General features: G+C 35.3%; 1 long non-coding RNA gene across 26 annotated transcripts in view; it reads left to right on the forward strand.

Moving 5' to 3' along the window:
• Positions 1-859: 859 nt before the first annotated feature.
• Positions 860-26460, forward strand: part of LOC146544486 (uncharacterized) — an 87695-nt gene continuing 62094 nt past the window's right edge. For 2 of the 26 annotated variants that reach the window (XR_014883108.1, XR_014883110.1), the window contains exons 1-4: positions 872-1253; positions 12649-12694; positions 14553-14641; positions 17843-17919. This is a non-coding gene — a long non-coding RNA (uncharacterized LOC146544486). Of the gene's footprint in view, positions 1254-2353; positions 3077-12648; positions 12695-14552; positions 14642-17842; positions 20057-26460 lie in introns of those variants that run through there. The other 24 variants (XR_014883109.1, XR_014883105.1, XR_014883121.1 and 21 more) reach the window with 24 other exon arrangements.

Consider the following 26460-nt stretch of genomic DNA (forward strand, 5'->3'; position numbering starts at 1 on the left):
ATTTAAATAAATAAATATTGGAAGCAGCAAACTATAGAACTATATGGTGCTCAATAACTACTTAAAAAAAAAAAAAAGAAGCTTATAAGCTTATTTTATGTACCACTTTATCACAGATACATTTCTTGCATCATGAAAACACTAAACACTTGCTTTTTGTACTGCAGAAGTCTCATGCATAGAAAACAAGACATTTATTTTCTTGTTTCTTCTATGATTTTATTTTTACATGTAGGGTCATTCAGACTATCACTATGAATACAAATTCTTCTGAGCTCTTTGAAAAGGACAAGAACTGAGGGAGTATGCCAAAAGTAATGAATGTCAAATATTTCCTGTAGCTAAAATAATTCTTGGTTCCTCTGCAGTTCAGAATTGCAGCTTTGCAGAACTCATTCAGTTCATAAACCTTCTCACATCGAAAAATTCATATCCAATCAGAGAAATTTCTCCTAGGTTTTGTACATGTGTACATATGCACTATATAGCTAAAACAAAGATTTGATTTTTTTAATTCTTCTAGATTTCTTCAAATAAATATTGGATTGCTAAATATCAATATTTTCCTTTGAAGAAAAGAAAGTACTTTTCCATCAGTCTAGATTCATACAATTAATCTGACAAGACTTAAATATTCAAATGTCGTAACTAAGTATGTATAACTACCAGTATATCTCACATCACAGTGCATAGTTGGCAGAATTCTAAATAAATCCATTCTACTTTGGATTATCTTACATTTTGTACATCAAATTACATTATTTGACAAATATGAAATACCTAAATTCTCATCAAACAGCTGTTTAGTTCTAGGAGACAGCCTGTGATGTTATCAAACTTTGAATACTCAGTTCCCACTGTATTCTCTTAATTCCCTCTTGAGCTGTGGCATTCGTGGGGGTTCAAGACAACGTACAGAATAGAGGCTGAAAAACAAGTTTGACAGGGTGTGGAAGAAGAACTCTGAGAACAAAGACTGTCTCCAGGAGACAAGAGCTGAAGTCAAATGGGAGGGTGAGACCCTGACTGGAGAAGAAGCGCGTGAATAGAAGCAACTTGTGGCTCTGATTGGATGAGCACTTGCATGGGCAATTAGTGTCCAGGAGTGAAGGAGACTTGTTAAGTGTTCTGTTGACATGCTGGGGGGATGGAAAGTCACAGGAGAGAGCTTGGAGATATATATAAGGGAGGTTAGACCCTGAAACGAAGGATTTGGATCGTTCACATCTGAGTCCGTGCCTCAGACGATGCAGGTATGAGATAACTTGTGCTCATCTTGTTCACATTAACAGTTCTTAGAGTTTAGCCAGTGCTCCTGATAGATGAAAACACATTTAGTGAGCACACAGTGAAATAAACCCTTATTTGCACCTAAGCACAAGCAGATGTTAAAGATGAGATGCAACTCTATGATAACTCTGGAAGAAATTATTCCCTTTCGCTTCCCACCTCACCTTGCTTTGTTTGTCCTTCCCTCCCAAGGACAATGTACCAAGGTGATATGCTCTCCAAATGTCATGAACATTTGTCATACTTGAAGGTTGATGTTATTTCATACTTCCCTGTCAATCAGGCAATCAAAATATGCAAGAAAATACTTTTCTTGGTTAAATGGGCAATAATCATTTAAATCTTATGATTTTAATTAAAATATATGTTTTGGGTATCTCTTTCAAAGGAAAAACCACAACAACAAAAAAATAATCATGAGATCTTGTTCACCTCTGCCAAAAATGCATAGCTACTGCTGGTGACCATGTTGAAAAATAGCCATTTCGTAGCTGAGAATTTGCTCTATCAAATAGTGTTATTGTGCTCTTTGCAGCTGTTGTAGTTTCCATGGAAACAAATAGGAAGCATTATTTTTGGAACAACCTACATATTTTTGCTAGATTAAGTTCAAGACTCCCCCTCTTCCTTCTTTTATTCTTTCACTAAGACCAGTAAGCAAGATGAGTCAGAGCAGTTTTCTTTCTTGATGTGGGAGTGATTTTCTGTGGGAATGTGCATTTATTCATGACAGTGGGAGAGATGACCCTAGAAGGGATGAAGAGGATAAAAAGAAGTAAGATATGTCAAAACAGCAGCACAAAAATATAAACTGTAAGAGAGATTTTACTGAAGAAAATGAAGTGTGGGTGGTGTCAGCTAGGATCACTTATTAAAAACTAAAACAAAACCTATGAATATATATTCAAAATCTTGTATTTACATAGTTACAAAACGTGTAACTTCCATGTGACCTCCACTTCAAACTCCTATGTGAATCTAATAAAATCCAAAGGAAGAAGACAGGCAGGTTTTACTGCTTTTGTGAATACCTTTTTTTTTTTTTTTTTTTTTTTTTTTTAAGGTAGCAAATTAGGAAGAAAACCTGAGTCTTCAGCATAAGTGGCAGATATTGACGTTATCACAATAGGAATGTAATTGGATGTGTGGGAATCAAATGTTGTTTCTGCATTAGAATTGGATAATATATATATTTTTATTTCATGATCTCCACTGCCATAGTTCTTTATGGGAGTCTTTCTGCTTAACTTGTGGAAGATCTGATAGTTTGCGTCACTTGTCGTCTAGATGACCCTTCCCAGGGACGCACGCTATATATAGGTGTATATAGGTGTATATAGATGTATATATGTATATTTTGTCATACACACTGCAAGAATAGCCTGCACCAGATCAAACCAGAGAACAAGTCATGGCATGCCCGAGGAAGCGCCTGAAGAGACATCGGAAGGCCTGGCATCATCCCCGCCCCGGTGATCCTTGTTTAACGAGGACTTGGAAGCAAATCACCATATCAATACAAGAAGAGCGCTGAGGCATCTTGGAAACAACAGGATGGCGACTGACTGACACCAGATAACAAAACAAATTAACAAGTAAATAACAAATGTAAATCCTCTGATAAGATTGTGAACCTGGACTACCCAGCCAGTGGGGAAACAGGAGAGAGGGGGAGGCAAGGGGGAGAAAAACAGGGTATAAAGGCTGTCATGTTGTGTCCATAGGTGCGCTCCTGCTTGCGGGACGCCCGCCGTTGCAATCGCGAATAAAATCTGCTTTTATCAGAGATACTGTCCTGACAAAATTATTTGGATATTTCCAACAGATGCATAGCATAGTTTAAAAACTAGAAGTGGCAAATCACAGTAAACAAATTTTGTTTTTCAGCTTCCCTGAATTTCATCAAGCAATTCTTTAAGAATTTTCTTAAAGAGTCTATCTTAACTTGTCTCAATTTTATTACCTGTTTTCAAACCCATGATCACTTCAGTGATCAAGTATGTCTGTATATTATGTTGGTGACATTTGATGCAAGTTATTGTTTACCAGAAGAAATAAAATGCTCATGGGCAGTCACTCAGTGATGTAAGCTGTATGGTCTGATGGAAACAGCAGGACTTACTTGAGATAAGTTAAATAAAGCACATAATTTTTCTCCTCCCAGCTGGTAATTACTTCTAGAAAGAAAAACTAAGTATGCAAAACCTGAAGTAATGTTTTGATGTACAATAATGATATTTCTCACAATACGCCAAAAAAGAGTTTAAATTCATTTATGTTGAAATATTTAGCTGTAATATTGCTCTATGCAATTTGTCCTAGTATTTATTTAGTATTTTGCTGATTAAAACATTTACAGAAAAAAAAGTTATACGTTCATTTAGTAGTAGCTGGAACAATATTAAACAGATAACTTTTACGTGAGAGGATACTGATTGAGATAGGAAGGATTATCAATTGTGAATACTATTTTTTTTGCATAAATACAGCAATATATTTCAAGTAACATGTTAACACTTCACAAATAATGACCATTTCTAATTTGTTTTGCTGTAGTTACAGCAATATGTTCCAGTTAACTACTTAGAACTTAGGATGTTTTCCTCCCTTTTTACACAAAATAAATGAGGGCCTATCTACTCCCTGGAGATCTTTGAGGAAAAAGTTGCAGATTCTGAATATTTTCCATTATTCACGTTATCTTAACACCTGAAAATGGAGGTGGTACTACTACTCATCACCATGCAGCACTATAGGGGCAGTTGGATAGGTTTACTTTAAATGTATCCTGGCTGTAAGTATAACAGAAATATAACTGTGATTTATTTATTCAGTTATTTTTCCATGAAAAGAAGTAGGAAAAGAGCTTTCATGAAACTTTGCTTGGTTGTTTTTTTTTTTTTTTTCCTGCTTGCAGACAGAGTGACTGTGTGTAATAGCAGTTCTGCTATGCAGCTTTTATTTCCTCCATGTATCTCTTGTTTCATTAAGCATGGGAATGTTTCTCCTAGAAAGATACATCAAGCCCCAGGCAAAACTTGCATGCTTCCTAGTACTGCACTGACACATGGATCTTATTAGCTATTTTAATAAAAACTATGTTCAAAAGTTGAACTTGATAGTTTTCTGAGTACAAGGTTTTTAATTGGCAAACAAACTGAGGGTGTATTTTTCTCCTTTTCCACTCTCATATACTACCCAGAGAGTGACATTAGGCGTGTAGCTCTGTTAGAAAGCTGAATGTTTCTAGATGTTATACATTTTTTAATACTGTACATCAGCTCATCAATAAAATTTTGGAAAAACTGTAAAATCTGTGAAGTTAGTAAATTGCTCTGTGTTCACTCTCAAAAACAAATTTTAGAAGGTGCAGTTTTAATCATGAAACAGTCTAAGTTTATCTCTGCATACCCAAGTAGTTGAGTTCCATGTAAAGCTGCTGCTACATATTTATTAAAGCTTTAGCATGAAATTAAGTATTTGGAGACAGCTTCTGTTGGTAACAGTAGTCACAAATACGTTTTTCTTATTTACATGGGATACGACAGTAGAACTGCACTAATTCAAAATTCGTTATGTTTGGATATATGTATGGTGTATTGATACAATGATAATATTTCTCAGTATGGCTGTATGTTTATCAAGAAATTTACAGATAGTTATGTCAATAACAATGCTTTGCACAGTAAGCTACATGCTAGATAAACAATAAAATGCATTCTCTTTTCTTTGTACATTCAACATAAAATACAGTGAACTTCAAGAATTATTTAGATTAAATGTTCTTTTCTTACAAAGAGTAAAAATCAGTAAAATAAATAATACGTACTTATTTTAAAGAAATCTCTCTCTATGCCAACATCTTAGAATCATAGAATTGTTAAGGTTGAAAAAGATCATATATTCCAACCATCAACCCATCACCTTTTTTTATTTTTATTTTTAATGTTTAATTTTTATTATTTATTTATTAATTTCGACAAACATACTCTAGATACATTTTCAAAAAGTAGTATTGCTTGTATCATGTTGGTCATTTCAGTTGGTCTCTTTAGTCAGTACATTCTTGCTTTTGCCACTCATTCATAAAAATACTACTTAAGGATTACACTAAGATTGACCTATCCCATTGTTTGCTGCCCTACAGTAACTTTGTTCTCTGATGTATAGCTCTGTACTTTTCCCTGTATCTTTAATCTTCCATCAAGGGTGGGACTTCCTTGATGCAGACTTATCCTATAGCCTCTGTTGTCTTGGATTTCTCATGCCTGCTTTTACCAATAAGGACTGAAGTGACAAAATATTAAAGGAGCTCAACCTTTTCCATGTCTTTTGTCACCAGAGCCCCACCGTTCAGCTCTGTCCCTCATTTTATCTAGCCTTCCTTTTTCTTCCTATGTGCTGTCCCTGTATACACCTTTGGAAGGTACATTTTTTACATTTGAGTTTTGCCTGGCTTCTTTTGTTCATTTATGCAAGCTTCCTGGCATCTTTACTTGACTTCTCTCTCATAGAGGTGAACTGTTCTTGAGCCTGGGGAAGATGGTTCTCCTTTATGACTTCTTGGCTGAAGGCTAAAGTAATTATTGTTTTATGCAGAGTATACTGTGATTTCTTCAATGCTACTGAGTCTAGGAAAATGGATAGATAGCTTCATTTTTTTTGTTGCCAGCCTTAGAGGTCAACTTTTTTTGTACTACAGCTAGATATGTTTTCAATAAAAACTAAATCCTATTATTTCAAAAATATTGGAAAAACGGCTTGGAAAATTATATGCTGAGTTTTGTTTGGAATAGTGTCTTTGCATAAAAGCAAAGTGACATCCTGCAGGGTAATATTTCTTTCTGTTCATCCAGATAACAGAAAAATAAAAATCGACCTTGGTGACAGAATTGACAAGTAATGATTTCTTATCTACTGTATTATAAAATAGAACAAAAATAAAGGTCTACTCCTCTCTTTACAGGTCTGCTCAGAAATATAAGCACTCATTCATAGTTGAGTATTTCTCATGTATAGTTTATCGCATTTTATCTTTTCAGTCAGGTATACTGTAGATTCTCCAATGAGAGTGAGTAAAAGTTATTTTCTGTAGGACACTTCTTGAAGCCAAGATGCAATATTTATTTTTAAAAAGAATAAGTTTTTGGAAGGAAAGGGATGGTAAAGCAGTATCCCTCTTGACTTCAGCTGGAAATGGTTGAAAAATTAGTTACCATGAGCACTATTTATTTCATCATGCCCATAGTAGTTCCAAGTTTGAACTTCAAGAGTTCAAAGAAGGACAGAGAATTACACACAATTTATAGATCTGTTCTTTTGTCAGATAATGTCCTAATGAAAAAGCAAATACACTGTGACAGAGGGCAGTAAGTAGAACAATGTATATATATTTATATATATAGCTTGTTAGCCTTCAAAACATGTTATTCTACCTTAATTTGAAGTTCAAGAGTTGACATTTTCCCCTCAATATTTAGTTATTCAGTTTTCAAAAATGGAGAAAGTGCAATTTCGCAATCATTAAGACATTGTATATCTCTGTCTTGTCTAGTCTGAATTGAAATGGCAAAATGAATGTTAAACATTCATCACAAAACACTGCTCTCTGGACAGACTCAAAGGTCTCAGAATCTTTTCATAATGAGTCCTTTGCAGTGTTTAGGTATCAGGATAGTTTTTTGTTGTTGTTGTTGTTGTTGTTTTCTTTTCCTGCAGTCCTAGTCCAGACAAATCTCCATCTATAAACAATGAAAAGCTTATCTGAAGAAGTTGGTAAGACACAGTTCATGACCACCAATGGAAGATATTCTCAGGCTGCACAGGTGACATGCACCTCTTTTGTTCCTGGGCAGATGTACCAGCCAGAGTTGTGACTAGTGACTCAAATTCATAGAAACTTGCATATATTCCAGTTTAGAAATAATGGGAGATGACATAGTTCCTTTCTGTGGAAGGTTTCTTCTTTCATTGATCTAAATGCCTTATATCTTCTATTCTTGATAGAGCGTGCTGCTGCTCTGCTTAGAAAACTGCAGTAGTTCCCTCTTCTGGTCTTCCTCTCTGCTGCCTAATGTCTACGTGTGGGATAAAGAAGGTTGTTGTATTGCTAATGAGTGGTAAAGCTCAACAGTAGTTTGAGCCAGACGTATTACACCCACAAGGCGCCTAACACTTACATGTAACCAGTCCTGGTTGCGCAGGAAAACCTTTGTGTTGCGGGGGTCTAAGAGGTGGCAAGCACCTATAATAAATGCCTTTTGTAATATATAAATGCCAGCGAACGAATCCGCACCTCATTTGACTCTCCTGCTAGAGCCCGGGCCGCTCTGCGACATCTAAGAATTAGGCAAAGCAGCCAAGTAATGTTCTTATTGTCTCCTCAGGAATGTTATTCCAGAGGCAACTGAATTTCTTGTAATAGATATTTGGGTGAAATGACGATACAAATTGCCGCACAATCTTTACACTACCACTATGCCTATTAATAACAATCTTTAATTTTCCATAGTACAATCAGCTGCATTCAAATCAAACTTTCTCGACTAGTAACAGGAATGGTATCAGTATAGACAAGTACTAAACGTTTCTACTTTTATGTGTATATGTGTAATTCTAACTACTAAGTGGTCTACTGATCATAGATGTTTTGGCTGTAGATAATTTTACAGCAGAAAAGATGAAACTGAAGAACATGAGAGTACTGTCTGAAAATGTAGCCTGAAAATGTCTTGTTTTTTGTGGGCTTGTAGATGCTGAAGAGATAAAGACTTTATTGATAGATCATGATTTTGTTTTCACGTCTTTCACATGGGATGATGAGGAGCAACAAAATTTCTCTGAGATTTTGACTTGAAGATCATAAATTATTTCTCTTGAATTTTGCCCCCTTAATCACAATGCATTCACATTCAGTGTAAGTAGATACAGGCCAGGATACCAAGAGCTGTGCTATGCATGCATTTATATGTATGTTATATATCAATGAGAAACCAAAATGATAGAGAATTTGATATGAATATTTCTAATTTACAAGTACAAGGGAAATAGTTTGTCTTGCGCTTCATTCGTTTTGGACTATAACTATACATACTAAGTATTCTAGATTCTCCCTTTTTTTTCCCACCACATGTAGTATGCAAATGCAGCTCAGCCATCTTCCTTAAAAAATATTGAATTACACTTTCTTTTCAAGTTTATAGCAGTGTCATGATATCTTTCTCAAAAACAGCAGAACTTTTGAAGGAGGTTTCTCCTGAAGCTACAGTTGTCCATTATTTGTATGGCTCTCACAGGGAGGAGTATCCTTGATTAATCTTCATGCATAATCTGGTACTTATGTTTCCTTTCTCCTAGATTGTAACTCATTTTGTTTCTGGCTCAAAATTAAAACAGCAGCATACTACTTAAGAACTTGTAAGAAAGGAACATGGACTTTCATCTACACTGGGAATGGCCAACACCAACTCCTTTCCAAGTTCTGACATGCTGCCTAAATAAATTGACACACTTATCTGGTGAGGTTCAGCAAGCTATCAGAAGCTAAATATTTCCCAACTCCATTTAAAAATTTGGATGTGCCTACTGATTACATTTTTGAGACTAAATGTGCTTAGAAAAAAAGAAACAGTGTAGCAGCAATGATGATTTCCCATCAGCCGGAGGGACAAGAGGTACAGCAGGCAGTGACAGCCTTCAGTGGAGGAGCAGCACTCTTTCCTAGACTCTTGAGAATAATAGCTCCGTCTACAATTAAGCAGCTCTTTTCAGACTTACATAGTTTGTGTATCTAAGACAAGGACAAATGATACTAAATCAGAAGTGTAAATAACACCAAATCAGAAGAGTTAAAACTTGAATTGTGTTTAAGACATTTGATGGTGTGTTGAGCTTAGGTTATTTTTAAAGCCATGCATAATTTCTCCAGTCCTCAAGTGATGAAAAATAAAAGTATTCTAAAGTGGTAGCAACTGCTGTAAGCAATTTAGAAACATGACTACAGCAATAGAATTATTTTTCTTTTCCCTCATCACTGTAATTTGACATCAAATTGCATTTTAGTGGCTATTGCTCTAGGTTAAACTTTTTGTTTTTCTATCTAGAATTTTACAGTCTGAAGGAAACAAAATATCATCTTGTCTTAGCACTTCCTTAACAAGCAAATAAAAAATACCATTATACCCTTCTAATTTAAAAATCTATTCACAATAGAAGTCATAGCATCCACACTGTGCCTTGGTGTCTATTTGATGGCTAGTGCAAAAAAAGTCCCTTCAATAAATATTCTGATAGCTTGTGGAGTACTAAGTCATCTCATAAATAAAATTTGCATTTTGTAGTATTTAGATGTCCAAATGTATACATTCCTTGTTAACTATTCCAGTATAAAATACGATTAGTTTGATACTTGGATATAACTGGCATCTTTACCAATGACATCGATGATGGAATTGAGTGCACCCTCAGCAAGTTTGCTGATGACACCAAGCTGACACAGTGGAAGGAAGGGATGCCATTCAGAAGGACTTCAACAGACCCAAAAGGTGGGCCCGGGTGAATCTAATGAGGTTCAACACAGCAAAGTGCAAGATTTTGTACTTAGGCTGGAGGAATCCCAGGCATAAGTACTGACTGGGCAGAGCAATCCTTGAGAACAGCCTTGCAGAGAAGGACCTGGGGGTCCTGATGGATGAAAACCTTAGCATGAGCCAGCAGTGCACTCTTGAAGCTCAGAAAGCAAATGGTATCCTGGGCTCCATCAGAAGAGGGGTGGCCAGCAGGGACAGGGAGGTGATTGTCCCTCTCTATTCTGCTCTTGTGAGGTCCCATCTGGGGTACTGTGTCCAGGTCTCGGGCCCCCACTACAAGACAGAAAGCTGTTGGAGAGAGTGCAGAGGAGAACCACAAAGATGATCAGAGGGTTGGAGCACCTCCCCTACAAAGACAGGTTGAGGGAGCTGAGCTTCTTCATTCTGGAGAAAAGATGGCTGCGGGGTGACCTCACTGCAGCCTTTCAGTACCTAAAGGGAGCCTACAAACAGGAGGCGTTCAAGGCCAGATTGGATGGGGCCCTGGGCAGCCTGGTCTACTATTAAATATGGAGGTTGGTACCCTGCACGTGGAGGAGCTTGATGATCCTTGAGCTTCCTTCCAGTGCAAGCCATTCTATGATCTTGCAAGGAAGGGAGAAATTCAGACTTTGATTAGATATTGCAGATTAAGAATATAAATACTTGCAGCATTCATTTGGAAAAATAAAAATTAAAATAGAAAAAAGAGGCTCTTCCTGTGCTTGAATCTGCATCTAATAAAGCAGTAGTAACTGATTTAGAGTGCATAAGAGAGAAGAGAAACCTGACATGATTGTTGTTCTACTATTACATTTGCACATTTCCAAACACAGTAGAAAAAATTACTCCTGTTCTACTAACATATACAATGTACTTTCTCAGCAAGTAGCATGTAGGAGGCCTGTTCAGCAGTTGTGTACCTCTGACCATTTTTCCAAGTGAATTCAGAAGTTTTTCATTTTATATTTTTAAATGAAAAAAAAAAAAAATCTTTTTTCTTTTCTTGTAACTATAAGGGTTTTTTCACCAGGTCGGTTCTGAGCTGTCTTGCGCTGATCAATACTGAAATAGTCCAAATGGTTCAATTCAACCTTGGAGAGTGCTAGATTTTTTATTTTTATTTTTTTATCTCATATTGAATTGTCCTAGCTTACAGACATCTGATGGTTGACATACCCACCCATCTGTCCAGGCTGTTAGAGTATTTTTTTGCTGGCTGTATTTTAGGTCATGTTCATATGGGCTCCCCATGCTTTGAAGAAATGTATTTGTTGAAAAGTAACCCCTCTAGCAACACTGTATCACTTAGATGAAATTTCTATTTTTACTTAAACAAGGACTTGTGCTCATCAGCAGGGCTCTGAGCGTAGTTAAAGTGGGGTACAAACACTCCGCTGCTCCCCTTCGACAGTGAAATATTACTTGTTGGAATTTAATTTCAAGTCTATCAAAGAATCCAAGAAAATACAGCACATTTATGTTTAATGTGTATGGCATTATGTGTTAACATTCACAGCATATGCTAACGTTTATTTACAAGAATTGTTTTCCTCTCATACTGATATAATTGGTGAAAAAGCAAAATAAGCCAGCACAGCTAAACAGTAGAGTAAGAGAGGGTATATAATAGTAGAATGGCAATCCTCAAGAAGCTGAAGTTAAGTCCAGATGAAGAAAGCACAAAATATCATGAACCATGGCAGATTAAATGTAAATATATAATAAAGCAGGACAAAATTGAGTACTTGAGAAATTCTTGAGAAATTGCTTCTTTTTTTTTTAGTGTTTTTTTTTTTTAGTTTTTTTTTTTTTTTTTTTTTTTTAGTTTTTTTGGTATAGTAACTATTAACAAATCCCTTTTACAAACTTACCAGAAGCATGGAATCTGCAGGAAATTAATTAGGACCAAAGGAGAAATCTAGGGAATTTGGAGCATCTATCCTCTGGATAAGCTTGAGCATACTGAAACTCCTCCCAGGAGGCAACCTGGCAGAGAATGTGCCCCAAACTGAAGCACAAGCAGAATGCAAAAGCAGTATGGATGTGAGCAAAAATATGAAAAGTATGTTCTAAATTTTCCCAGTGATTTTGGGAAAATGATCATGCAATTTTAAAATTCAGAATTCAGAAGTAACTCGCTCCTGGGACTTTACTATTTAATGTAATATTTTGTAATTCAATGTACATAGTTTTTTACTGAATGATTATGAACAAAGTTAAATAAGCGAACATTTGCAATAAATATTTGCCTTAAATGAGTAGATAAATAATTTTATAAGAAAAGCGATCTCAGTCTTGTCAGTCTGTCACACAAATAGCTCCAAAAATAAAATCTGTATATTCTTAGTTCTCCCTTTAATTTACAAAGAAATTAAAGATGATTGCCATATGAAATTGTCTTAAATTTTCAACCTACCACTTTCACAACATTAGATTTAGTGCTTTTAGATGTAAATTATATTGCATTCAAGAGATCAAACTAATTTAAAAGTGTTGAAGTCTGTTTGCTAGTCTATTAAGCACTTGACGTGGTTCAAAAGATCAATTTGATGCAACATTTTCTAGAACTTGAGACTTAATGCTTCTTTCTCTCTTTTTTCAACAGATGCAATTTTATCTGTGTAAGAAAAAAATTGCACTATCAGAAAAAAATTCTTATTTTTGGCAAGACTCTTTTGAAATATTTCAAAATTTTGCATGTAGTGATGCTCCTACTAGCTCCAACTTGGCCATATTTGTGTCATATTGACAAATTAACTTAATCCTCTTTTTCTTTTTTCCTATAAAGTGCTGGGCTTGCATTTACATAGTGCAGTTGCTGAAAGGTGGAAGAGGTATTAAACTTTTTCTTTAAATTATCATTTTCATTTCATTTTTATACACTTGTTTTAGGCCCAGGGACTTCTTTTTGATCATTACTTCAATAGCGTGATAAATATAATTGTGTTACTTTAAGTAGAACTATCCTCCTAGGAAAAGTTCCTGCTCCCAAAACTACTTAATGTCATAGGTCCAAAAATTCCCTCCTGTTTTTCTTTCTTTTTTTTTTTTTAATATTAGAAAGCAAATCAAAGAAAGCCATAAGATTTTTTATCTCTTTCAATTATCTCTTTCAAAAGCATTATTAGATTCAGATTCTTCAGAGTCAGTAGGGGAAATTAAAGACTTAATTTCATCCTATCATGGGAATGCAAAAGCAGACAAAATCAAGAAAGACAGAATCACATTTCTTAAAATACAGATTTACAGAATATTGAAGCTGGGGTTATATTGGACTGGAAGACCATTTTTCTTACAACTAATTTTCAGAAAGATACTGTAAAAAAGAAGATCCATTGAGAACCTCATGGGTGTATTTTAGACAGGAAGAAATAAGGTATGCTGAAGTTAGGCAGCAGCTGTGCCAAGAACACTAGTTACTGCAATAACCAGTGCTGTTTCATTGCACCTTTTTTTTCTGACCTGTCGTATTTTGTCTTGTGTATATTATGAAATTTTGGAGCAATTTTCTTTTGTTAGCACAGTACAGATAACATGTTCTAGTCAAAAGCAAATTTAAATTCCTGAATTTACAAAAACAATTGCTCTAAGTTCTCTGACCTAGATACTAAAGTTTTGTAATCTTTTCCTGTTTTTTTTTTAACATATTTTTTACCTTTGTTTATTGTAGGGAAAAAAAAACACATTAGAAAAGGCCCTCTGAATAAGATATGATAGCACCAATGAAATAATCAGACAATTTGGAGATTTCAAAACACAATCCAGAGATAAATTGACATAGCTTATAGCAGTGTTCAGTTCCTTATTATTAACCTGTAAATCATTTTATGCAGACATGGAACAAAATTTTAAATTTGGAAATTATTATGTCCTCTTGCAGTCCTAATCTCACTGAAAGCACTTTTAAGAGGAGTCTAATGCTGATATTCTTATGTGCTGAAATTGAACTCTACCCAGTGGGCTGGGTGTGTTGATTCACAGCACTCAATACCTTTTCTAAGGTATTTCTAAGCTTGCAGGTTTAAAACAGGAAAGCACTAATTACAGCTAACTATTGCATGTCAAAAATGTCACCTAGGGAATGTGAAGTTCCAGCAACTACGAATCATAGCAACCAACCAGGGCTAACCTTAGACAGCTGTAAGGTATCTAAGGCATGAAATGGTGGATATGACATGGGGCTTCTGAGCACCCAAACACCTGATTTTCCTAGTAGCTGTGGAATATTCACAGGCACTCAAGTAGCAATAGATACCTGCTCAACCAGACTGAGTCTAGTGTTCAGGCCTTACTTGCATACCAGCTGCAAAACAGTACCCAAATATGATTGAAACTCACACTCAATCCTCTTAATTATTTGGACCAGTGTTTTTATTTTGCAAATTGGATAGTCAAGTCTTGTCTTTTTACATATTATTTCGTTATAATTTCCCAGAACATAGAAAGACATGCTTGAATATAAAAAAGGTACGCTGAGAATTACGCTTTTCAGAGCACACTGGGTAGGAAAGAATATTATTGTAAAATTTAGCAATACTCCTGTCAGTAAGTAATACTTTGCATTCTAGTTCCTGCTCCCAAAACTACTTAATGTGCATTATAAATAGACTTTTTTTCCTCCCCCCCAAAATATCTAAGTAGCAGTAGGACAGTGGTATTGACTTCTATCTCTTCTTTCATCATTGCTTTCAGCATCCCCAGAACTTCTTCCTCCCTTTCCCCAAGAAGTTTTAATTCTTGACTGTGCAGAAGCTCTGCTTCCAGATGCATCTGTGACACTAGTGAGTAATAAAAGTTAATTTTTTTTTTTCTTTCTTGTCAGAAGTTTGAGTAGAAGAGGGAAAACTGATTTCAAAAATAACTCCATGATTTTTTTTTCCCCCCTTTCCCTTGGTCAGAAAACAAATTCCTTTTGAAATCTTCACTGGAAATGCAGAATGATCGGGGTGAATATTTGTGATGGATGGTTGAATTATACTATTTAGATTAAAAGAAATCCTCTTTTAATTGACTCCCAAGTCTGAGAGGAGGAAGATACAGTGGCCCTAAGTTTTATGCATTTTCTGAAGTACATAAGTTTATTTTCATATTAAAAAAATCTGTCAGAATCCCAGATGTAGTTGATGGAGACTGTACAGCTTCCTCATATCACCAACTATATCTAGTCATCTTCAAGGAATCAAATCAAGAAAACAAACTCAGATCTGGTTTTAAGCAGTATGTGCTTGGTCCTTGTTTTTGCTGACGTAGATACAATCAAGTGTTGGAATAAGAGATGCAGCCTCAAGAGTTTTGTGGCTGTAAGAATAAAGAGGGGACAAATGTAAGCAGATGCAGAAAGAAGATAGACAAGCCCTTCCAAATCTATTATTTATTTTTAAAAATTTGTATGTGGCAAATTGAAGAACATGGGAAATAATTGCTTAGTTTTCAGGCTGATTTTTTTCTTAGATATATGTAGCTTGCAAATTCTAGTTTTCCTTCAAAATAAAGCAAACAAAGTGCTTCACTAAAAATTATACAAAATTCTGAAACTTTGCAGCCCTAAATTCCTAAAGACTGAAAAGTGTGCTAGCTAATCTATGTAAGATACTACCTCTTCCAACAAAGATGTCTTCATTCATAATAATCTTAAACCATCACAACTACAACATTAAACTCAGCTTTCTTTCTGACTACTGCACAATTTTACCTGTGGAAGTAGGATGTTTAACATCAAACCAGTGAACAGCGTTGCTTTGGAAATGCAACCAACTTGTAAGGCTGATGTGTAGGTGGGTTTCCTGTGATGTCTACTCTGCCCTTGCTTTGGAAAAGGTTGCAATGAGTGGTCTCATTAGAAGTAAAAAGAATTGAAATATGTTGCTACTCAGAAAGTTTGTTCTAACATATCATGTCTTCCAAAACACTGACCTTGGTAAGTTGTAGCTCTATTAAGTTTTGAGTATACTCAGTGCTTATATGATGAGTTTAATGAGAAGAAATGTTTCTGCTCTTTTGTTTGAGAACAGCTGAATTCCTACTGCATAAACTTAAAAAAAAAAAAAAAAAAAAAAAAAAAAAGTAATTGAAAAGCATTCTGTTTCATTTAACTTACAACAAAGATCTAAAGATTTAAGATTAAACCCAGGACTACTCACCAGGATACTGTATCATATTTTCAATCTTGTTTAGACTTCCAGTGTCTCTCTCAATTGTCCAGTTTACAAATACATCCCTGAATACTAAAACCTGTTTTCAAATTAAAAAAAAAAAACAACTCTTCCCAGTAAAAAAAATTCAAAGTGATAAGAGAGAAAACTTACCAGAAATTGAGTAAATTTGTCTACTCTGAAATTTAAATTTTTATTCTTTTTCTTTTCATCACATATTTGCTTATTTTGTTAAGTTTAATACTTCCAAAAGCTACATTCTTCAGTCTACATCTGAGGCATGATAAAAAGATCATTTTGATGGTTTGATGAGACAATAGGAAAGTGTCATATTTGAGAGTCTGATATTGCAAATTAAAAAGATAATTTTTCAATAATTAGGAAGTGCTTGGGGAATTTCCACAGCTGCAAAATTAAGTAGCTGTCTTTTTGTCCTTTTGAAAACTTTGATTCTTTTCAAAAATCCATACCTCAGAATCCTTGTTCCATTTTATGCTTCCATGATGATTCTGTGATTAATCTTAACACCCATCCTTCTAGAAGAGAAAAATGGGGCTGGAAATGGAGATTTCAGTCTTAGCTGCAGGAGCATTATTGCTTTGGATATCACAGATGTTATTTGTGTTAGTCACAATTTTGACTTTGCATCAACTCTCCACTGCAGCAGCTCATTTGTATAACCCAGTTTGTGTTAGATCAATTGACAGTACCCAAAATCAGATTATTCCAAAAAAAGATAGGTTATTACACTTAATTTTCACTAGCAAAGGCTTTTAACACTGATGCCTGCTCTTTGCAAAAGGACAAAAATGACCTGGCTGTGCATGCCACCCTTAGAGAACCCACTGCTGCATATAAAGATTTTAAATACAATTCTGGACTGTGTATTTCCAAATTCTGAGTTAGCCATGTAAGTAATCACTTCTTGAATATTTTATCTTGAATATTTTCACTAAAACTATCCACAGAATTGCTAGAACGAATTAGTACTTTTTTTTTTTAAAAAAGGTGTATATACAGATATATGTGTATATATATGTATACATACACACACACAGTTTTACTGTGCCTTTCTGTTGACAGCATTCTGGCTTTTGATTCTCAGGAGCTGTTGTTTTTTTTTTAGAGTCTAGCCTGATGATGAGCACCTGGAATGTAATTTCTAATGTAATTTCTTTTTTGAATGAAATGAGTAGGTGTTGAAAGGTTTTGTAGAAATTTCTGCTTAGGCTGCTTTGGGCTGCTGTAGCATGCTAGCTGATTGCTCTTTGTGACTGCATAATGAGGATTGCAGTACTTCAATTTCTTATTTGCTTCTATTTTGCGAAATCACAGATCCTAGGATTTAAAGATATCCACTTTCTTTTGATAAATAGAAGACCTAAAAAGTCTCTTCTCTCATACTAACTAATAAAAGCTTAAAATGCAAAGAAAGTTACCTGAAGGTTCAAGATCAGAATGCACATAAGAACCAAAAAAATATTTACAGATCTGGTAAAGAAATAACAGACTGTGACTATCTTAGCACCCTAATTCCTACTTTATGAGTAACAGAAACTAGCTGTTTGGAATACCTGCCCTCTAACCATTTCTATTTTCACATCCATATCTGGTGCAAAAGAAAACACGTATCTGTTACATCTCTTCCTCATCAGCTTTTAGTTGAATGGTAATGAAAAATATTTATGGGAATCTTATTTTGTTCTCAAAATGTTGTATTTCAGATTGGTTTACTTTATTGGCATTTGAATTTTTTTTTTTTGTTTCTATTTAAAATTATTTACCTAGAATATAATTAAATACAAAACACTTTCTCCCCATCTTTTTCAGCACAGAATGTACTATCCCATGATAATCATGCCTGATTTTAGTACAACAGCAGCTTCTAGCAAAGGAGCAGTCTTAAGGTCTGTACACAAGTTACGTAGCAGCTATATTGTTCTTATTTATACACTGATAAACGATACATCCCAGTAAGAATAAATTTGCTGATAAACCAATTCAATAGCAGCTAGTAGATTGCTGTACTGAATGTCTCTTGTTGGTTGGCGTGTATGACAACTGCTTCTGGAAGGAGCCTTTCAGTTTCTTTTTGTCCAAAAGGAAGTAAGCTTTTGCAGATTTTCTGCTTTGCAGCATGAATCAAGACACAGAAGGAAGCAATAATTGGAAGATTTACTTCAGAGGAGCATGGCGGAAATGAACTGAAATGCAGATGTCAATACAATCCTGGCAGGTTATACGTACGGCTCAGAAGTCATATTCATTAGAAGCCCTTTTTGGAAATTACTTAGTGAAGCTGGAATTTACTGGGGAAAAATTAAAAAACCAATAAACTGACTGTTCGTAGTTGGACAGTAAAGGAATACTAGAGCAAAGCATTGTACAGACAGTCAAGAGCTACAGCTCCCATTCAGAATGCTGTCTTAGTCTTGTATCCCATGCTGCCAACTCTCCCTTAGCTCTGAATTACTTGCAATACTCTACTTCTCTCTGTGTTTAGGATGAGTACACCATTTCTGTACTTTTCTACAAAAAAAATTGGAAAGATGGAAGTTCTAAGCAAGTCTTACTTCACTTCCCCCTCCCTCTTTCAGCCACCACCAGTGGCAGTCCTTTTTCCAGAGAAATGCCACAGGATCTCTGGTGGTTTGGCTGTCTACTGGGGCAGATAATCCATTCCCAGAGGAGCTGGGGAAAAGGAGCAGATCTCAAAGTCACTATGAATATTCAACCTTTGCAGTGGTGTGAGGTCCCCTGGAGACTGAGGTTCCTTCCTCCATGAGATGAGGACAAAATGAGGGAAAAGGCTTTTTGTTATAAAGAGAGGCAGAGACTCTGATCAGCCTTGTCCAAATGTATGATGGTGTTGCAGTGCTCAATGAAATCACAGTACCTTTATTTAATACACAGATTGTAAAAGTTTCAAACACAACAAACATCTTTACACATCTACTTCACTCTGGAATTTGATCAAAAGCCTTGATTTCTAAGGGGAAAAAAAAAAACAACATTTATTGTGAGAAGACTATGTTGCATACCTTTAAAAGTCCATGTGGTAACAGTGTAACAATTGTTTATTTATTCCATCCTTTTCTCATTCTTATGAAAAAACTAAATAAATTACTGTCAGCTTCAAGCATTTAAAAATCATGATTCAGGTCTTTAAAAATACCATGAATTTCAAAACACGTTTTCAAAACTGGTTTTGAGCCACCAGACTTCATATTTTTAAGCTTTTATTAAAATAAATAAGAGAATGATTTATTTATTGTTTCAGTTTCTTAATGAATTTACTTTAAGGAAACAAATCATCAAGGAATATGAGATAAAGTTTTCTATAGTACTTCAAGGGATTGTAATCTTTTGTCTTTGATTTTTTGAAACATAAAGCCTGTATCCACTACAATATCCTCTGTCAATTACAGCAGAAGATCATTTCAAAACAGAGCTCCCATTTCACTATCCTTATGTTAGTTCAGCCTGCCCAGCTTCCTGCTTTCTGACAGCACAGAATGTTGCTGCATTATTCAGAGCTGAAAATGTAAATCCAGTTTTCTGATATTTGGAGGACTATTCTGTGACCTGACCTAAACCAAATGATTGTTTAGAAATCAGGGTCAAACTTCTGTGTTGCATCTCCTCTGGCTTTGTTAAGAGCTTGATACTGGCTACTTTGTCCTTACATTCCCAGTGCTGGAGGCAGAAGACAAACACAGACTTGAAAAGCTTGCCTGGGGAACACAGCAAAGGCACAAAATACATAAAGCAACTGAAATAAATCTTTTTTAAAATATGTTTTTAAGTTGTTATCACAATTTAGGACTGTAAAATTCCATGTTTTATCAATTTCTATTCTGAAAGGGAGAAAACATTATTGTTCACAGCCTTATTTACTGGAATCCCAATGGGTAGGCTTCTGTGAGTTCTCGTAGTTTTCTCCTACTTTACAATATTATTATTATTTTAAAGATCTCTCCTATTTTAGAGTTTCCTCTGTGTAAGACATACTTTTAAATAATAAAAATTTATCTCCTTATGATTGAGAGGTTTTTGTTTGCTTGTTTTTAATTCTCAGTAAATGTATCTTAATATTAATTATCAGTTTGCTTACTTAATTTTTTTTTTTTTTAAATCCTCTGTGAAGGCAGAATACCTACACATGTTTACACAATAGACTTTTTAACAGCTCATTAGATTCTGAAAATCAAGTAAATCTGTACTTTACACAAGGACAATGCAGATAAGATTAATAATGATATGTCAAAGTAGTATCAAGAAAGGAGAACTGATAAGTGTGGGCACTGCCTGCCAATGGTCATGACACCACTAGGAGTCATGACTGAATTCAAACAACTCCAGAGAATATGAAAAATTCCCATTCTCTTCTTCCAAATGAGGAACAAAAAAAAAAAAAAAAAAAAAGGCTGCTGAAGCTCTCTCCCCCCCCCTCTCTCCATGTTCTAATTACCACATACTTGAGATTTATTGTGCATTCTGAAGAGTACTTGATATGGGAAACAAGAAATCAGACATTGGGATATTCATGTATATTTTAAAGCAATTCAGCTTAGCTTAGTTTAAATTCTATTTAGCCATCCATTTAAAGAACAGTGTTGTTTTTGAACACTACTGAGGCTCCCAGCAAAATGCTTTTAGTCTATTTTGATCATCTCTGCCATAAACAGAGACGTATTTGTACTCCTTCATTATTTGCCTTATGAGGAAATGTCTATTTACAAAGAAGTCTCCCTAGTATAGAAACAAGATGAAAACTAAAGCATGTAGAAAATCAGTTATTGCTATTAATGATTCATGGAATCACCTAAAAAATTATAGATGTTAATAATTCTATTTGTCAGTCAGCAGTCACTGGTGTGAATTTTATGCATGAATTATTTATGACTGAATACAAGCACTGACAGCCTGATAGATGTCTGAACTGTAGATAACAGCAGTAATTTATCTAATCAGATTTGGTGTTTTAAATCCCTGCTTCATAAATTGCAGTTGTAGTCCAGCTGCCATTTTCAATATTCAGATACTGTATCACAGCACAAAAGTTGACAGATAAGTGAAAAGCATAATCTTTGGAACAATTAATTTAGGATTTGCTAAATTGCATGCATTTGTTCTTCAGTACAACATTTTTAGCCTAACTATTATGAATGGCTTGAAAGGTAGCCCGCCTGCATGCAGTCTTATTTGGATATATTTAGGATAAATTTTCTTCCAACATAATGTCATATTACAGCAATTTCTTTATCATTGGTACTTATCCCATCTTATGGAACTGTTAGCAAGTACAGTATAAGTTCACTGAAGAAATGACAGAGTATGAGAGAGGGGGAAAAAAAAAAAAAAAAGGGGAAATATGATAAATGGGAACAAATTGCTATGGGCTGACTACGAATATCACTGAATGATAGCAAGGCTTGAATTAGAAGAGACCATGAAGACTATCTCGTTCCACCTCCTGCGAGGTTGCCCTGAAGTCCCATCCAATCTCTCCTTTAACAACTCAATTGATGGGACACCTGCAGGGAATACCTGCTTGAAATTACTCACTGGTGTGTCAACTTACTGTTGGATTTCTCAGCATCAGCATACATTACATACATGACAAATTTTTCCGAAAAAAATATCCATGTTGCACTCCTTACTGTAATCGCTGCTTTTCTATCAGCGTGGAAATTCCCATGCTTCTCCCTGGTACCCTGAACCAATTCTGTCTGGCAGTGCAATACTAATTTCGAACCTGAGATCTAATTAAAATTCATGTGCTCTTTGATATGAAATAGATAAAAGTCAAATTTGGTATTCTCAATACTCAATTTTTATTCCCTTTTCAAATATACTCTTTTGCCTGAAACCATTTTACAGAAGCCCAGCACACTGTTACCTGCTCTGAAGGTGTTTTTTTTTTTCTTTTTATGTCAGTCACCCACTTTCATAGGCTCAGTGGAATAGATAACACACGCTCACTGATATTTAAACATAAATAAGGAACTGGATGATGAATATCTTCAGCTACTGTAAATTAGAAGTTAACCAGCAAAGTTCAAGTGATTAATAACGGCTGAGAATACTGACTAATTTGTTTTCCATAGGAAAACTCACACACAGCAGTAAACATTCTTTCCCTTCTAGAAGGGCTGAACAAAAGGTGTTACAGATGAAGGTTTGGTTATATAATCTGAGATACTCAATCTTTACTACTAGGAGCTGTAAAGAGTATTCATTAAAAAACTCATACCAACTTTAGGAAACACCGTCCTCTTCCTGAAAAGGAATGTCAGCTTCTGGTACCATTGAAAATATTGAAGCTTCTGTGAATCAAGATTTTTCTTACTTACTGTGAATAGCAAGTATCATCTGCACTATAATTTGTTTGAACATTTTAAAAGAATGCAGAGACCAGAAAAACGCAAGACCCCCTTCCTTGGATGCCTCTCATGTGATAATCCTAACCCCTAATCTTTTTGTTCTTGCCACAGCTGCTATTATGCCTTTTCAGATAAACTACTATTAGTGCAGTCCCTTCAGACCTCATAATACTTCAGAGTCTCTACATTGGGATGAGTTTGCCTCCACTCCTCTCACCCTTTCCTTTTCCACCCTACCCCCGAGACAAAGATATTCATGTGCTTCCTAGGGGCTGGCCTCCTGCTTCAGAGACTTACTAGTTGTTAGATAATGTCAAATTAGCCAGTCTTGCTTCTCTGACAGAGTTAATTGGGAGCTTTGCATTCTTGGTTTTATTTATTGTAACGCCTTCTTGAGGGGAAAAAAAAAAAAAAAACAACAACAAGGAAGTGTCAGCCCTTCGATTTCTCCAATTAAGGAAAAGCCCCTTTGCTAAACAGGTAGAAATTCTGACTCTTCATAATGGTTCACAAAGAAGTTAGGCATAATCTGAATACTATCATATTTGGTGTTGAATCATCACACTTCTAGATTATCTGTTTTATGGAGCCTCATTTCACTTAGAAGTCTTCATTTGAATAAAGATAAGAGAGATGTTTGTTAAGGCTCTGTGCATCTTAATGTTCTTATACATACAGAAACACTATGAAAATTGCAGTAATAACAGCACAAGGTCCTAGGTTGCAGCAAGTAAGGAATTGCTCAAATGTAACAACTATGGACACAGAAATGAAAGAAAAAACTGCTTACCTTCAGAAAGCCTCAGGAATATAAAGAACTCCCATAAGACATCTTCACCTCCACTGCCAACCTTTAAATGAGGTCTAGGAAAGGGTGGATCCTGGCTGCACTGCTTCCAATCACTCAGATGCATACACCTGAGCTTCCCTGGGTTGGCCCTACCTACCTATCAGGTGCTCAATGACTATTTCAAGCCGTGACTTAGCATTTCTGCTACATATATACATATTTAACCTATTAGGTAGGAATTAAGTGCCTTGAGATGTAAGTGATTCTGACCTTTATATGCCCAGATTGTTCTTTTCATTTGCAGTAGGGGATGCAGAAAGTAAGTGGGAGCGCCTGTGATTAAAGAGACTGTTTAACCACAATCAAAACTGAATTCAAATATTGTTTTCTCCTTCACTTAAATACCGCCTTTTCCTTTTGTTGCATGACTGTTCCTCAATACATAACTTGAGTCAATCAGACACCACCAGACTGTACTGTTGATCAGTGAGAGAATAATTTTGTTTAAGTTTTATTGAAGAAGAACAAGAATGATCTTGACAGCCACTAGTGTAGTGACGAACAGGTTAATTCTCAGTAGGTTTTGTTGCTTGAAAGCATTTTGCCTATACAGTTGCCATCTGGCCAAAGTAAGGACTAAAAAACTGAGGACTGGCAAAGTCACTAGTAGTCAGGAGCCAGAAAGACAGGAAGCCCACAGAAAAATGATCCTGCGGAGATGTATCTTGGACATTATTTCCAACTTTGGATGCATGAGCTCTTTGTTCTTTTAACTATAAGACCTGTGGTAAATGACCTAGTTAAGATGGGTGGATTCTCTTACAAGTGATGTAAAGCTGAAGAGAAATTTGAGGAGTTATTTAGTTATAATAATTACTTAGTAGTAAGTGCTCAGGTGATACCTTGCTGCCAAAGTGAGCTGTTTTTTTATTTAAAAAACAAGATTCAAAATAATAATAATAAAAAACCACTGTCTCCTTTTCACTCATTCTGGTCTGTGCAGAAGTATTCAGAATAGAGCTTGAAGGCTTAGAAAGATGTTTTTGTAAGACTTCTCTCATAGTAATTTACAGGAGTTCCAAATGAAAGAGGAGAAAGAGCTAGTAGAATCCACTAGAATCTTCTTCTTCTTGGATATTAGAGACTCACAGGGGATCCATAAAATGTCATTCAGATTTTTTCTGGCAATAAATTGTTCTTTTACTTCAAAGTTACATACTGTGTCCAAAAGGCATGAGAATTTAGACTAGGCTGGTTCCTATTGTGTGAATACCATATCCATACAGAGTACTCAACATCTGGAGACAAGTTGAGTCTATGTAACTGTAAAGAATACTCAAGATTATATGTCTGGTTGGCTTGCACTGGTTTAATAGACTCATGGAAAGACAAATATTTGCAACATGCTTAGTCAGTGCCTGTTTCGTTACTTGGTAAGGCAATGACAAAGTGGTGCATTTCTGAAGAGAGTGTTTTTTTTTTCCTGATATTTCCTGAAATTAGGAGAGCAGTTTAACTGCCTGAGAAATATGTCAGATTGAGACAGAATTTGTTTCTGCTCCACTCCCCCCTGACACACACTTAGCCCTGGAAGAAATTTCTTTATCTCCTTCACCTGTAGCAGCTAGCCAAACCATAAGCTTTAGATCTGATCTTTCTTTTTTTTTTTTTTTTAATTAAAAAAAACCACTCTTTTAAATTCATAAGATACATGCATTGCACTTCTGTGCCAGTGTAAACTGGATGGTGGCTGCATCACTCATTTGATGTAATTCTTGTAGTAACAAATAAAATGCTATCTAATGGTGTGAGTATAGGATGATAACAATTCTGTATAATGGAGATTCCTAAAACTGCCCTGCACAAGTTCACTGTTTTTGAGATTAGTTGTAATTTCCAGCACTAAGATATACTGATGGTCCTTAGTTAGGACCCTTAGACAGCATAACAAGATTTAGCACCTCAAAGTAAACAACTGCATCTAATTTTGCTAATTGAAAATACTGTAATGAGCAGCTGGGATTGCATTCTAACTCCATAGTAGGCAAATGGACTAAAAGGGAATTTATCCCCAGTTAAAATATTGCCCATCAATCTCCTCCGATAAAGCAACTGATGATAACAGCTACTTCTTGTTGAAAAACAGAGAGTTTGGTTTCTCCATTTTTTGTAGTGGTAATCTACGTTCTGGTTTTTGTGAATCTCAGCTTGGCAGTTATTTGACAGATAGGTGTTTTGTTACCCTAAAAATGTAGGTGTTATGGTAATCCTCAGCTAACATCACAGACATCAACCATTGATGGCTATGTATACTTGCTGCTAAAAAAAAAAATCCATCCATGTTTCTAATCCTGCTTTTCTATTTGCCCAAAGCACACTTCAGTTTGGAAGGGCCAAGCAGATTGGTGTCCCCATTGTGATACTGATAGGTCTTTTGTGCATTTGAAAGAAATAGGCTTAAGTATACACTCTGTATATGGGGTATCTACTTGCTTCTTTTTGTAAGATGTACCTACTGTGGACAGCCCTTCTCATGGCCTTGTATCCAATTGCTATGAGTCTGGCCACTCATCTATGTTATAGTAGCCTATGTCTGGATTTCCTATCAAATGAAATCTACATTTTTTCTGAATACTGACTGGAAGAAGAGCATTCTCTTATTACACATGTGAATTATAAAGAGGAAAAAAAACCTATGAGAACACATCTAATCTAGTGGTGGGATGCTCACCTCTGAGAAGTAAGATCTGGTTTTCTGGTTTTATCTGCTCCAAGCTCTCTCTCTCTCTCTCTTTCCTGCTCTTCATTTTATTTGATGATAATTGAGTACAGTTTGACAAAATTTCTTACTTTTTTAGTCTCCATTTCCATGGAGTATAGCTTTCTTACAAAAGTTAAGCTTTTATCCAAATACTGTATGCTCAATTCTGTAATTATATTACAGATTTTCTTCCTGGGCTTTCAAGAATTTGAAGACTTCAAAGAATTCTAATTTTACCAGATTTTTCTAGATAAATTATTCCTAAGTAGTGACATAGACATTTACCTTTCCAGATAATAACTGATGACTATTCTCATGTTAAGGAGAATGGAAAATGATATGCGTATATATAAGAGCAAAAGTTTTGTTACTACTTCTGTGTATTGCATCTTCCTAAACAGAAGTAAGAATTCTACTTACACTTTTTGAAGTTTTGTTCTCAAACTCTCAAAGGCTTTTCTAAGGCAGAGTTTAATACTTGTACTAAAGAAGGGTTGAAACAAAGGCTTTT

Source organism: Meleagris gallopavo, chromosome 4 (assembly GCF_905368555.1).
Source record: "Meleagris gallopavo chromosome 4, MGAL_WU_HG_1.1, whole genome shotgun sequence".
In the NCBI taxonomy this organism is placed as follows: domain Eukaryota; kingdom Metazoa; phylum Chordata; class Aves; order Galliformes; family Phasianidae; genus Meleagris; species Meleagris gallopavo.